Source organism: Palaemon carinicauda, chromosome 33, assembly GCF_036898095.1.
Source record: "Palaemon carinicauda isolate YSFRI2023 chromosome 33, ASM3689809v2, whole genome shotgun sequence".
NCBI lineage: Eukaryota > Metazoa > Arthropoda > Malacostraca > Decapoda > Palaemonidae > Palaemon > Palaemon carinicauda.
In genome coordinates, this window is record NC_090757.1 from 16,727,965 (window position 1) to 16,740,464 (window position 12,500).

Sequence of the window (12,500 nt, forward strand, 5' to 3'; positions counted from 1 at the left end):
TGATATCAGTATTTGAAAATATTTAGGAATAGGTAAAATACTCACACTGATAAATGTAACATTAAGAGACCGTTTCTAAGTGAATGATCATCATTAACAAATGAACTATATTTTACGTGCACCCATTCCAACATATGACATTGCACCCACACACCCCAAATTAAATGTAATCCATCTTATTGACGTCAAAATCCTTAATATGTTGAGAGATCTTTCATAATCAAATATATCATCATAACTCGAAGTCATGCACCACCTAACACTCAAATTTGACGTACAAAATTATTATTATAGTAAAAAAAATCTTTCAAAATCAAATATATAATAACCTAGTACGTAATTCACCTCCAAACACTCAAATTCGACGAGCCAAAATCATAATATATTAAGAGAAATATTTTAAAATCATATATGCCATCCTAACTCAGTAGTAATTCACCACCAAACACTCAAATTTGACGTCCAAAATGATTAATGTATTAGGAGATATATTTCAAAATCAAATATACTCTCATAACTCAACACCTAATTGACCCTCAACCACTCAAATTTGACGTTTAAAATCATTATCATATTAAGAGGAATTTTTTTTAAATCAAATATATAATCAACTCAGTATCTAATTGTTCCTCAACCGCTCAAATTTGACGTCCAAAATCATTAACATATTAAGAAAAATCTTCCAAAATGAACTATATCATCATAACTCAATACTTGATTCACCACCAAACAAATTTGACGTCCGAAATCATTAATATATTTGGAGAAATCTTTCAAAATCAAACATACCCCCATAACTCAGTACCTACGTCACCACCAAACACTCAAATTTGACATCCAAAATCATTAATGTATTGTGAGAAATCTTTCAAAATCAAATATACCCTCATAACTCAGTACTTAATTGACACCAAAACACTTGAAAATGACGATCAAAATCATTAATATATTAAGAGAAATCTTTCAAAATCAAATATACCCTTATAACTCAGAACTTTATTGACCCCCAAACACTCACATTTGACATCCAAAATCATTAATATATTAAGAGAAATCTTTCGAAATCAAATATACCTTCATAACTCAGTACTTAATTGACACCCAAACACTTAAAAATGACGATCAGAATCATTAATATATTAAGAGAAATCTTTCGAAATCAAATATACCTTCATAACTCAGTACTTAATTGACACCCAAAAACTTAAAAATGACGATCAAAATCATTAATATATTAAGAGAAATCTTTCGAAATCAAATATACCTTCATAACTCAGTACTTAATTGACTCCCAAACACTTAAAAATGACGATCAAAATCATTAATATATTAAGAGAAATCTTTCAAAATCAAATATACCCTCATAACTCAGTACTTAATTGACACCCAAACACTTAATAATGACGATCAAAATCATTAATATATTAAGAGAAATCTTTCAAAATCAAATATACCCTCATAACTCAGTACTTATTTGACACCCAAACACTTAAAAATGACGATCAAAATCAATAATATATTAAGAGAAATCTTTCAAAATCAAATATCCCTTCATAACTCAGTACTTAATTGACGCCCAATTCCAATATCTCCCACAGAGCGCCATTCCGCCCCACGTGGTGTACTGGAAGCACAACGACCGCCTGCTCAACTACGACAACATCCGAGGCGGGGTGTCGGTGACCATCGACCACGGCACCAAAACCTCTTCCAGGCTGGTGATTTCTGGCGCAACGACCAAGGACTCCGGGAACTACACTTGCGATGCCCCAAACACTCAGCAGGCCATCGTTCACGTCTTTGTCAGCCAAGGTGGGTGGCTCTCATCATTCTGTCTGAATTGCATTGGATTGGATTTATGTATTGGATGGATGAGGTTCACGAATTGGGGCCACATGGTCCGGTATTGGGGACAGGGAAACCGTTTAGGACCGAGGTGCAAATTGGGGAAACCCCCGCTGTTACGCCATTAAGGAAATGTTGAGAGTTTGGGGTTTATGAGTTTGGGCCCAATGGTAAGGAACGAGCGTCTGTAAGGCCATTCAGTGCCGAAGTATAATGGGTGGGGGAAACTCCGCATTTGCAATATGAATAAAATATAAAGGCGGTTTTACGTCGTCGAACGAGATCGACAGACGAACTTAGTGATGTTGGAACGTGTAAACGGGGTATTTGATTGTCGAACACGTTCGTCGAACGGTTCGAAGAAAGTCTGTTCTCGCCTGACTTTCGTGGGTGGGGCTACATTGTCTACAAATCTTAGGCATTTGTGGCAGACTCCACCTCTTCGAAGTGTTTGACAAGCAGGTTCGACAACCGGGTTCGACAGTGTAAACCCAGTTTAAGAGACGTTTGACAAAAATAAGAGCTAGGAAGCAAGAACGAAGGTACAGTAGAGGGCTGGAAAAGAAAGAGAGTTTACCTGCTTATGGGGTCATTTTTTTCTGGGAATGTATTCTCGTAGCCTAAGATTTATGTCATGTCAAGAGGGCTGACAGGACACGCAAGCTTAAGGGGGAGGGGGGGGGTATAGAAAGAAAAGGAATATTCCGTAGTGCAACAGGGAAGTCACACGATGGAGATGATTAATAATGGATGAACATAACATTTCACATATTTTTTCTTATATAATTTTGCTAAGCTTAACTATTTTTGCTGTTCTACACCTTACTAATTCTACTATTATAGAGGTTGAGTTGGCTAATATGCATTACACATAATATAGATTGACTAATATTCTAGTCTTATTTTCAGGTAATATAATTAAGGGTTATGATAAAATAATTAAAAATAAGCCTAGATGCTGAAACAAACGTGTTAATACCAGTTCCATTAAGCAATACCAAAGAAAAATAGTTTAACCTACCACTGAATTGGAGAGCATTAGATGTAAATAATTGGTCAATGTTAAAATATTTTGTAACATTTTATGTGAAAATAAATCGTGGATTATGTGAAATTGTGACACGCGTTGAACATACATGTTGCATGTAGTATACTGTCAGGAAATTTTATGATGTTATAACAGAATCATGATTGCGCAAAGTAACATCATAACATTTTTAAAAGAACATGTTTTTGACAGCGATTTTGACAAAGAACGAAAGCTCATAAAAATGAACTGAGGATATCATACATTTATAGCATAAATTACTTCCGCTGAAATTAGCGAGAATTTATATCATGATGAAGACAGTAATTTGATTCATTCATTAAGGGATACGATAAAGTCTTCTTTTGAACTTACTATCAATGCCACACACAAATAATCGAAGTTATTATTATTATTATTATTATTATTATTATTATTATTATTATTATTATTATTATTATTATCCAAGCTACAACCCTAGTTGGAAAAGCAAGATGCTATAAGCCCAGGGGCTCCAACAGGGAAAAATAGCCCAGTGAGGAAAGGAAATAAGGAAATAAATAAATGAAGAGAACAAATTAACAATAAATCATTCTAAAATAAGTAACAATGTCAAAACAGACATGTCATATATATACTATTCATATATAAACTATTAACAACATCAAAAACAAATATGTCTCCCCCTTGGCTTTATAAGAAAGTCCTATTAAAATTGTGTCATATAATTAGTATTCATGTTCATTAGCTTCAAATTATAATTTGGATATTCTATCAAATATAAAAAACTAAGATTTTGTTGACAGTCTATCTTTCAGAAATTTGCGAAAAAATATCGCTAAGTTCACTTAATAAAGTGGAGAAAAGTATTATGAATTAGCTACATATTTTTTTTGTTTACTATGATAAGTCAATACACATTTCAAATTATTTCATGAACTGTCATTACTGATAATGATTGAAATTATAGTTTAGAGGAATAATTTTGATGGGATTTGTATATTTTCATGAAATTGGAAAGCTGTTAAAAATTCAAAATATTCGGTATTACCCATTAAGAACTCCTTTTCTTTAGGTAATATGAGGTTTTTAAATGAACCTCATCTGAATTAATGAAAAATGAATTCGTCGTATTCATTTCATAGTGGAGAAAGACCTTGACAACTGAAGTGGACATTATTATTATTATTATTATTATTATTATTATTATTATTATTATTATTATTATTATTACTTGCTAAGCTACAATTCTAGCTGGAAAAGCAGAATTCTATAAGACCAGGGCCCCAACAGGGAAAATAGCCCAGTGAGGAAAGGAAGAAAGGATAAATAAGATATTTTAAGAATAGTAACGACATTAAAATAAATATATCCTATATAAACTATAAACAAAAAACAACAAAACCAGATGAAAATAAATTAGATAGAATAGTGTGCCCTATTACACCCTCAAGTAAGAGAACTCCTTCAGGTTTTAAAGCCTTTAATTCATACCATCGAACATTTGACTTCGTGACCTGGAAGACAAAGTATCTATATCCCCTCTCGCTGGATTGGATTTATGAATCTAGGCTAAATAATCCAGCGCCGGGGCCAGTGAGGCTATTCAGTGCAAATAGGGTAAAACCCTCGGGTTACACTGAGGTAACAGATAAAACGGTGTGACTAATTGTAGAACGAAAATATTACTACTGTTGATATTATGTAGTTCGAAATTTTGTCCAATGACATGAAAACAGCGTCGACATTTTGGTTGTCGACATTTTGTCTATCGACTGTAGGTTTGTCGACATTTTGTCTATCAACTGTAGGTTTGTCGACATTTTGTCTATCGACATTAGGTTTGTCAATATTTTGTCTATCGACTGTAGGTTTGTCGACATTTTGTCAATCAACTGTAGGTTTGTCGACACTTTGTCTATCGACTGTAGGTTTGTCGACATTTTGTCTATCGACTTTAGGTTTGTAGACATTTTGTCTATCGACTGTAGGTTTGTCGACATTTTGTCTATCGACATTAAGATTGTCGACATTTTGGTTCTCTACATTATGTATGTCGACATTTTATCTGCATACCGTTGGACAGCAATATATAACATAAATGCAGCAAAAACGGAGGTAAAGTAGAATAACTTAGGAGGGGGGGCCAAGGAAAGCTATTATTAAGTCATGCCTAACAATGCTTACCCTCCCACAGTTGCAACAATTAATTTGTTTTGACGTAGCACGTAACTGACGTTATAACCTGGGAGACTTGGTCTATAAATCTCCTTTGACATTTAATTAAGTTTGACGAAGTATATTACTGTTGTTACGACCTGAGACTTAACCTCTTAATCTGTGGATTCCCACTCCTGCTCATTTCGTGTTTAATACGTAACTGATTTGAGGATCTGTGAGACTTATTCTACACCTTTCCTTTGTAAGCATTTTTTATGAGGCAACTGTCATTATAACCTGGGAGACACAAGTCTCCATGTTACAACTTGGGATATTTAATCTTAATGTCTCCCCCTTCTAACAACTTGGTAGATTTAATCTTAATGTCTCCCCCTTCTAACAACTTGGTAGACTTAATCTTAATGTCTCCCCCTTCTAACAACTTGGTAAATTTAATCTTAATGTCTCCCCCTTCTAACAACTTGGTAGACTTGATCTTAATGTTTCCCCCTTCTAACAACGTGGTATTAACAACTTGGTAGACTTAATCTTAATGTCTCCCCCTTCTAACAACTTGGTAGATTTAATCTTAATGTCTCCCCCTTCTAACAACATGGTAGACTTGATCTTAATGTTTCCCCCTTCTAACAACGTGGTATTAACAACTTGGTAGACTTAATCTTAATGTCTCCCCCTTCTAACAACTTGGTAGATTTAATCTTAATGTCTCCCCCTTCTAACAACTTGGTAGACTTAATCTTAATGTCTCCCCCTTCTAACAACTTGGTAAATTTAATCTTAATGTCTCCCCCTTCTAACAACTTGGTAGACTTGATCTTAATGTTTCCCCCTTCTAACAACGTGGTATTAACAACTTGGTAGACTTAATCTTAATGTCTCCCCCTTCTAACAACTTGGTAGATTTAATCTTAATGTCTCCCCCTTCTAACAACTTGGTAGACTTAATCTTAATGTCTCCCCTTCTAACAACTTGGTAAATTTAACCTTAATGTCTCCCCCTTCTAACAACTTGGTAGACTTGATCTTAATGTTTCCCCCTTCTAACAACTTGGTAGACTTAATCTTAATGTCTTCCCCTTCTAACAACTTGGTAGATTTAATCTTAATGTCTCTCCCTTCTAACAACTTGGTAGACTTAATCTTAATGTCTCCCCCTTCTAACAACTTGGTAGACTTAATCTTAATGTCTCCCCCTTCTAACAACTTGGTAAATTTAATCTTAATGTCTCCCCCTTCAAACAACTTGGTAGAATTAATCTTAATGTCTCCCCCTTCTAACAACTTGGTAGAATTAATCTTAATGTCTCCCCCTTCTAACAACTTTGTAGATTTAATCTTAATGTCTCCCCCTTCTAACAACTTGGTAGACTTAATCTTAAACCCGATATTATGATCTAAGAGACAGTCTACCTGTCTCTTCTCACATTCATTTGGTATTCAATTATTTTTTTAGGTATACTTCCCCTGTCATAGGTTGGGAGACACTATAAATGTCTCGTCTCCCACTCCTTTGATATTTGATTTCTTTTCATGACATATATGACTGACATTATAACTAAGCATTATCTCCTGTTGATGTGATATATAAATGCCATTTCGACCTGTCAAACGTACTCTCTGTAACTCGTTTTTTACAATTGTAACATTTAGTTCATTTAGATATACCAAATTATCATTATCATTATTATTACTACTTGCTAAGCTACAACCCTAGTTGTAAAAACAAGGATGCTATAGCCCAGAGGCTCCGACAGGGAAAATAGGCCAGTGAGGAAAGGAAACAAGGACAATTAAAATATTTTAGGAACAGTTATATTAAAATAAATATTTCCTATAAAAGTTTTAACAAAACAAGAGGAAGAGAAATAAGATAGAATTGTGATATTAAAACCTCGCGCACTTAAGGATATGTCTTCCACCCTACTCCTTTGAATTCTAATGATCTAATTGGTGCAAACGATGTTACTACTTTGGAGAGACTGTCTACATATCTTCACCCTTACTCTTACGGCATTCTGGGAGAGACTGTCTACATATCTTCTCCCTTACTCTTACGGTATTCTGGGAGAGACTGTCTACATATCTTCTCCCTTACTCTTACGGTATTCTGGGAGAGACTGTCTACATATCTTCTCCCTTACTCTTACGGTATTCTGGGAGAGACTGTCTACATATCTTCTCCCTTACTCTTACGGTATTCTGGGAGAGACTGTCTACATATCTTCTCCCTTACTCTTACGGTATTCTGGGAGAGACTGTCTACATATCTTCTCCCTTACTCTTACGGTATTCTGGGAGAGACTGTCTACATATCTTCTCCCTTACTCTTACGGTATTCTGGGAGAGACTGTCTACATATCTTCTCCCTTACTCTTACGGTATTCTGGGAGAGACTGTCTACATATCTTTTCCCTTACTCTTACGGTATTCTGGGAGAGACTGTCTACATATCTTCTCCCTTACTCTTACGGTATTCTGGGAGAGACTGTCTACATATCTTTTCCCTTACTCTTACGGTATTCTGGGAGAGACTGTCTGCATATCTACTCCCTTACTCTTACGGTATTCTGGGAGAGACTGTCTACATATCTTCACCCTTACTCTTACGGTATTCTGGGAGAGACTGTCTACATATCTTTTCCCTTACTCTTACGGTATTCTGGGAGAGACTGTCTACATATCTTCTCCCTTACTCTTACGGTATTCTGGGAGAGACTGTCTACATATCTTTTCCCTTACTCTTACGGTATTCTGGGAGAGACTGTCTGCATATCTACTCCCTTACTCTTACGGTATTCTGGGAGAGACTGTCTACATATCTTTTCCCTTACTCTTACGGTATTCTGGGAGAGACTGTCTGCATATCTACTCCCTTACTCTTACGGTATTCTGGGAGAGACTGTCTACATATCTTTTCCCTTACTCTTACGGTATTCTGGGAGAGACTGTCTACATATCTTCTCCCTTACTCTTACGGTATTCTGGGAGAGACTGTCTACATATCTTTTCCCTTACTCTTACGGTATTCTGGGAGAGACTGTCTGCATATCTACTCCCTTACTCTTACGGTATTCTGGGAGAGACTGTCTACATATCTTTTCCCTTACTCTTACGGTATTCTGGGAGAGACTGTCTACATATCTTCTCCCTTACTCTTACGGTATTCTGGGAGAGACTGTCAACATATCTTTTCCCTTACTCTTACTATATTCTGGGAGAGACTGTCTGCATATCTACTCCCTTACTCTTACGGTATTCTGGGAGAGACTGTCTACATATCTTTTCCCTTACTCTTACGGTATTCTGGGAGAGACTGTCTGCATATCTACTCCCTTACTCTTACGGTATTCTGGGAGAGACTGTCTACATATCTTCTCCCTTACTCTTACGGTATTCCGGGAGAGACTGTCTACATATCTTCTCCCTTACTCTTACGGTATTCCGGGAGAGACTGTCTACTTATCTTCACCCTTACTCTTACGGTATTCCGGGAGAGACTGTCTACATATCTTCTCCCTTACTCTTACGGTATTCTGGGAGAGACTGTCTACATATCTTCTCCCTTACTCTTACGGTATTCTGGGAGAGACTGTCTACATATCTTCTCCCTTACTCTTACGTTATTCAATGCGATTTGATGAAGCATATCCCTGACTACATAACCTGGGAACACAGTACAGGTCTCCCCTTCTCTTTTATGCATATGTAGCTGGTGGAGTTAAAGGGGTGCGTCTTCCCTACTAATTAAGCGGCTAGTGGTTCAATTATAGATTATGAAGCTAATCAAGAAAAGAAATGATTCAATCTTACGTTGTACAATTGATACTGAATTATTATATACGGCTTTTCATTACACCCTAATGTGACTGCATAATTAAAAATAATAATAATATTAATGTTCCGTATGTAGTTACTAGATGAACAATTTGGAATTATTTGGAATGTACAAAAACGAGTGCAAAAAAAAAAAAAAAATAATTTGGGATGTAAGAAAACGAGTGCAAATATGACTTTTATAGTAAATTTTTTTTTTTGCTTACGATAAATGAATAATTGCTCGTCTTTTGAAAGCGTATGTGCTCAATATAATAAAAAATTATTAATCCCAAATTGATTTAAAGTGAAAATTTATTCCTAAATGGATTTGAGATAAAAAAAAATTATTTAATGAGCATGTAAAGTAAAGAGAGTTTCTTTCTTCAAAGTATCTAAATATTTGTGCACATTACGGCAGTTCTGTAATGAAACTCATTACCATAATTTGAATTAAAAGATATGGATATCGCCTTTTCACTTTCATGATATTCATCATAATCATTGTTGAAAATAAATGGACAAAAGTTTAGGTACAAACCACAACGTCAAAAGTTTTAAACCCGAGGATTAGATTTCATAACAGTCAACCCCCAAGTATTACATATCCCAGGGCTGCAAAAAAAATGAAAGCCACTGAATTTTTTAGCCACTGTATTTTCTGAAAATTAGCATAAAAAAAAGGAAAAAAAAAGAGAAAAAAAAAGGCTACGCCCCCTGATTCTAACATCCTCTATTAAATTTCACAAGGGAAAAGAAAAGATGTAGACAAGGGCGGCCGCTATTCTTACTGCCAGGCTCATTAGTGGTAGGAAATGCTGCTAATTAACACAGTCTTTTATACATCACCTTCTTCGCATGACCCATATCAGATTCCTTTCCATTTAGCCTCTCTCTCTCTCTCTCTCTCTCTCTCTCTCTCTCTCTCTCTCTCTCTCTCTCTCTCTCTCTCTCTCTATTCTGTCACAGGAATATAGACAAAGAATGTGCCCAGATCATATTTCTCTCTCTCTCTCTCTCTCTCTCTCTCTCTCTCTCTCTCTCTCTCTCTCTCTCATTTCTGTGTTCATTCTGTCAAGGGAATATAGACAGAATGTGCCCATCATATTCTCTCTCTCTCTCTCTCTCTCTCTCTCTCTCTCTCTCTCTCTCTCTCTCTCTCCTCTCTCTCTCTCTCCATTCTGTCACAGGAATATAGACAAAGAATGTGCCCAGATCATATCTCTCTCTCTCTCTCTCTCTCTCTCTCTCTCTCTCTCTCTCTCTCTCTCTCTCTCTCTCTCTCTCTCATTTCTGTGCTCATTCTGTCAAAGGAATATACATAGAATGTGCCCATCGTATTCTCTCTCTCTCTCTCTCTCTCTCTCTCTCTCTCTCTCTCTCTCTCTCCTCTCTCTCTCTCTCTCTCTCTCTCTCTCTCCATTCTGTCACAGGAATATAGACAAAGAATGTCCCCAGATCATATCTCTCTCTCTCTCTCTCTCTCTCTCTCTCTCTCTCTCTCTCTCTCTCTCTCTCTCTCTCTCTCCATTCTGTCACAGGAATATAGACAAAGAATGTGCCCAGATCATATTCTCTCTCTCTCTCTCTCTCTCTCTCTCTCTCTCTCCTCTCTCTCTCTCTCTCTCTCTCTCTCTCTCTCTCTCTCTCTCAGTTAAAGAAATGTAATTTGGAAATACAGAAATTAATATTTTAAGATGACTATCAACGTTAAAATAGACCTGTCACATATAAACCACGAAGTAAGGCATAATCAGCCAAAATCCTAAGAGCCTTTTGCTAATGCAGAGTACGGAATTCCTTTGTAGTTAATGAAATACACACGAATTGCTCCGGGCATAACTAATAAATGCTGTAAAGACATGAACATTTACAGCAAAAAAAAAAAAAAAAAAAAAAAAAAAAACTTAATATCTCATATTCGATAATTGTCACTCTTGCGCGTGAATTTATATGAGCCGCATGGCGCAAATTGGAGTTTATAATGATGGCATTATTTATTGACCTGTGTCTCCGACAGTTGATTACAAGGGTCATTAAGCATGTCATTCGTTCCACAAAAACACCATTACGGGTTTCTATTCACCCCCCCCCCACGGTCCCCAAAACCCGACCCCCCCCCCCCCCCCCATCCCTCCCGTCGATGGTACCTGTCCAGCACGTATGAATGACAATGGTATTTGCTTGACTATTAATTTCGCAACGTGTACATTACCTGAATGTTATGACTATAACTTACTTTATGGATATAATTACGCCGTGTCTTGCGTACTTGCGTATGTTGGTGGATGTATATCATTTATTGAATTCTTTAATAATTATCAACATTTTGAATAACATTTGAATACATCATTGGCCATAACTTACTTTCTGGATATAATTGCGTCATGTCTTGTGTATTTGCGTATGTTGGTGGATGTATATCATCTATTGAATTCTTTAATAATTATCAACATTTTGAATAACAGTTGAATACATCATTGTCCATAACTTATTCTATGGATATAATTGCATCATGTCTTGCGTACTTGCGTATGTCGGTAAATGTATATCATCTATTGAATTCTTTAATAATTAATTACACTGAATAACAGTTTAATACATCATGCATGGAAAGAAATCTGTATATTTGTTAATAATGACTACCCACTGAAATCTGATGAACAATATGGTAATCCTATGAAATTAGCGGGGCGAAAAATGTTATACCCATAATAAACCCGGGATTATTCGACGTCAAACTTTTCTATTATATTGAAATTTTTAAAAGTTTCGGTAGAGAATATGTTTAAAAATGAAATGGAACTCGTGAAATGTGTCAGTATCGTAAGCCGATCTACTGTAATCACGTTATTCTAGAATATCTAAGAATAGAATACTAGCCTGTGTGGTAAAAGAACAGTTAATTTAAAATTCACGTGAAATGAAGTCGAAGTCACAAGTAGCAGTTTATATTCTTTTCTATAAGTTGAATTAAATGATTTTTCATTATTATCAAAATTAGCATATGCTAAGTTCAAGTTAAATATTTTTTCAGTACACTTAAGAATATGTATTATAAAAACGGTAAATGTCTTGCAACATTTATTCCAGGATTTTTACCGTTTTAAAAACGGATATATTGAAGTAGAGGAGCGATATTACGGTCATCAACCCTTAAATCATAATAACATAGTAAGGTAAAATTACGGTCGCCTGTATTTTACTGTAATACAGTTGAAAACAGTATATTTTTACGGAGATTTCCCGATTAAAATTACGGTTTATTCAAGCAGTGTATATTAGAAAGTTCGTGAAATTTCGGTCGCCTGTAATACACTGAAATACAGTTGAGAACAGTATATTTTTACGTAGAATTCCCGATTAAAATTACGGTTTTTTCAAGCACTGTATATAAGAAAGTTCGTGAAATTACGGTCGCCTGCAATATACTGAAATACAGTTGAGAACAGTATATTTTTACGTAGAATTCCCTATTAAAATTGTGTTTTTTTTCAAGCAGTGTATATTAGAAAGTTCGTGAAATTACGGTCGCCTGTAATATACTGAAATACAGTTGAGAACAGTATATTTTTACGTAGAATTCCCTATTAAAATTACGGTTTTTTCAAGCCGTGTACATTAGAAAGTTCGT

The 12,500-nt window shown here is 35.5% G+C and overlaps 1 long non-coding RNA gene and 1 pseudogene across 1 annotated transcript in view; one reads left to right on the top strand and one right to left on the bottom strand.

The window, feature by feature from the left end:
• LOC137625868 (uncharacterized) overlaps nt 1-12,500 on the bottom strand; it is a 469,270-nt gene that overhangs the window by 402,937 nt on the left and 53,833 nt on the right. The gene's annotated exons all lie outside the window — the stretch shown is intronic.
• LOC137626079 (lachesin-like) overlaps nt 1-12,500 on the top strand; it is a 197,893-nt pseudogene that overhangs the window by 184,414 nt on the left and 979 nt on the right.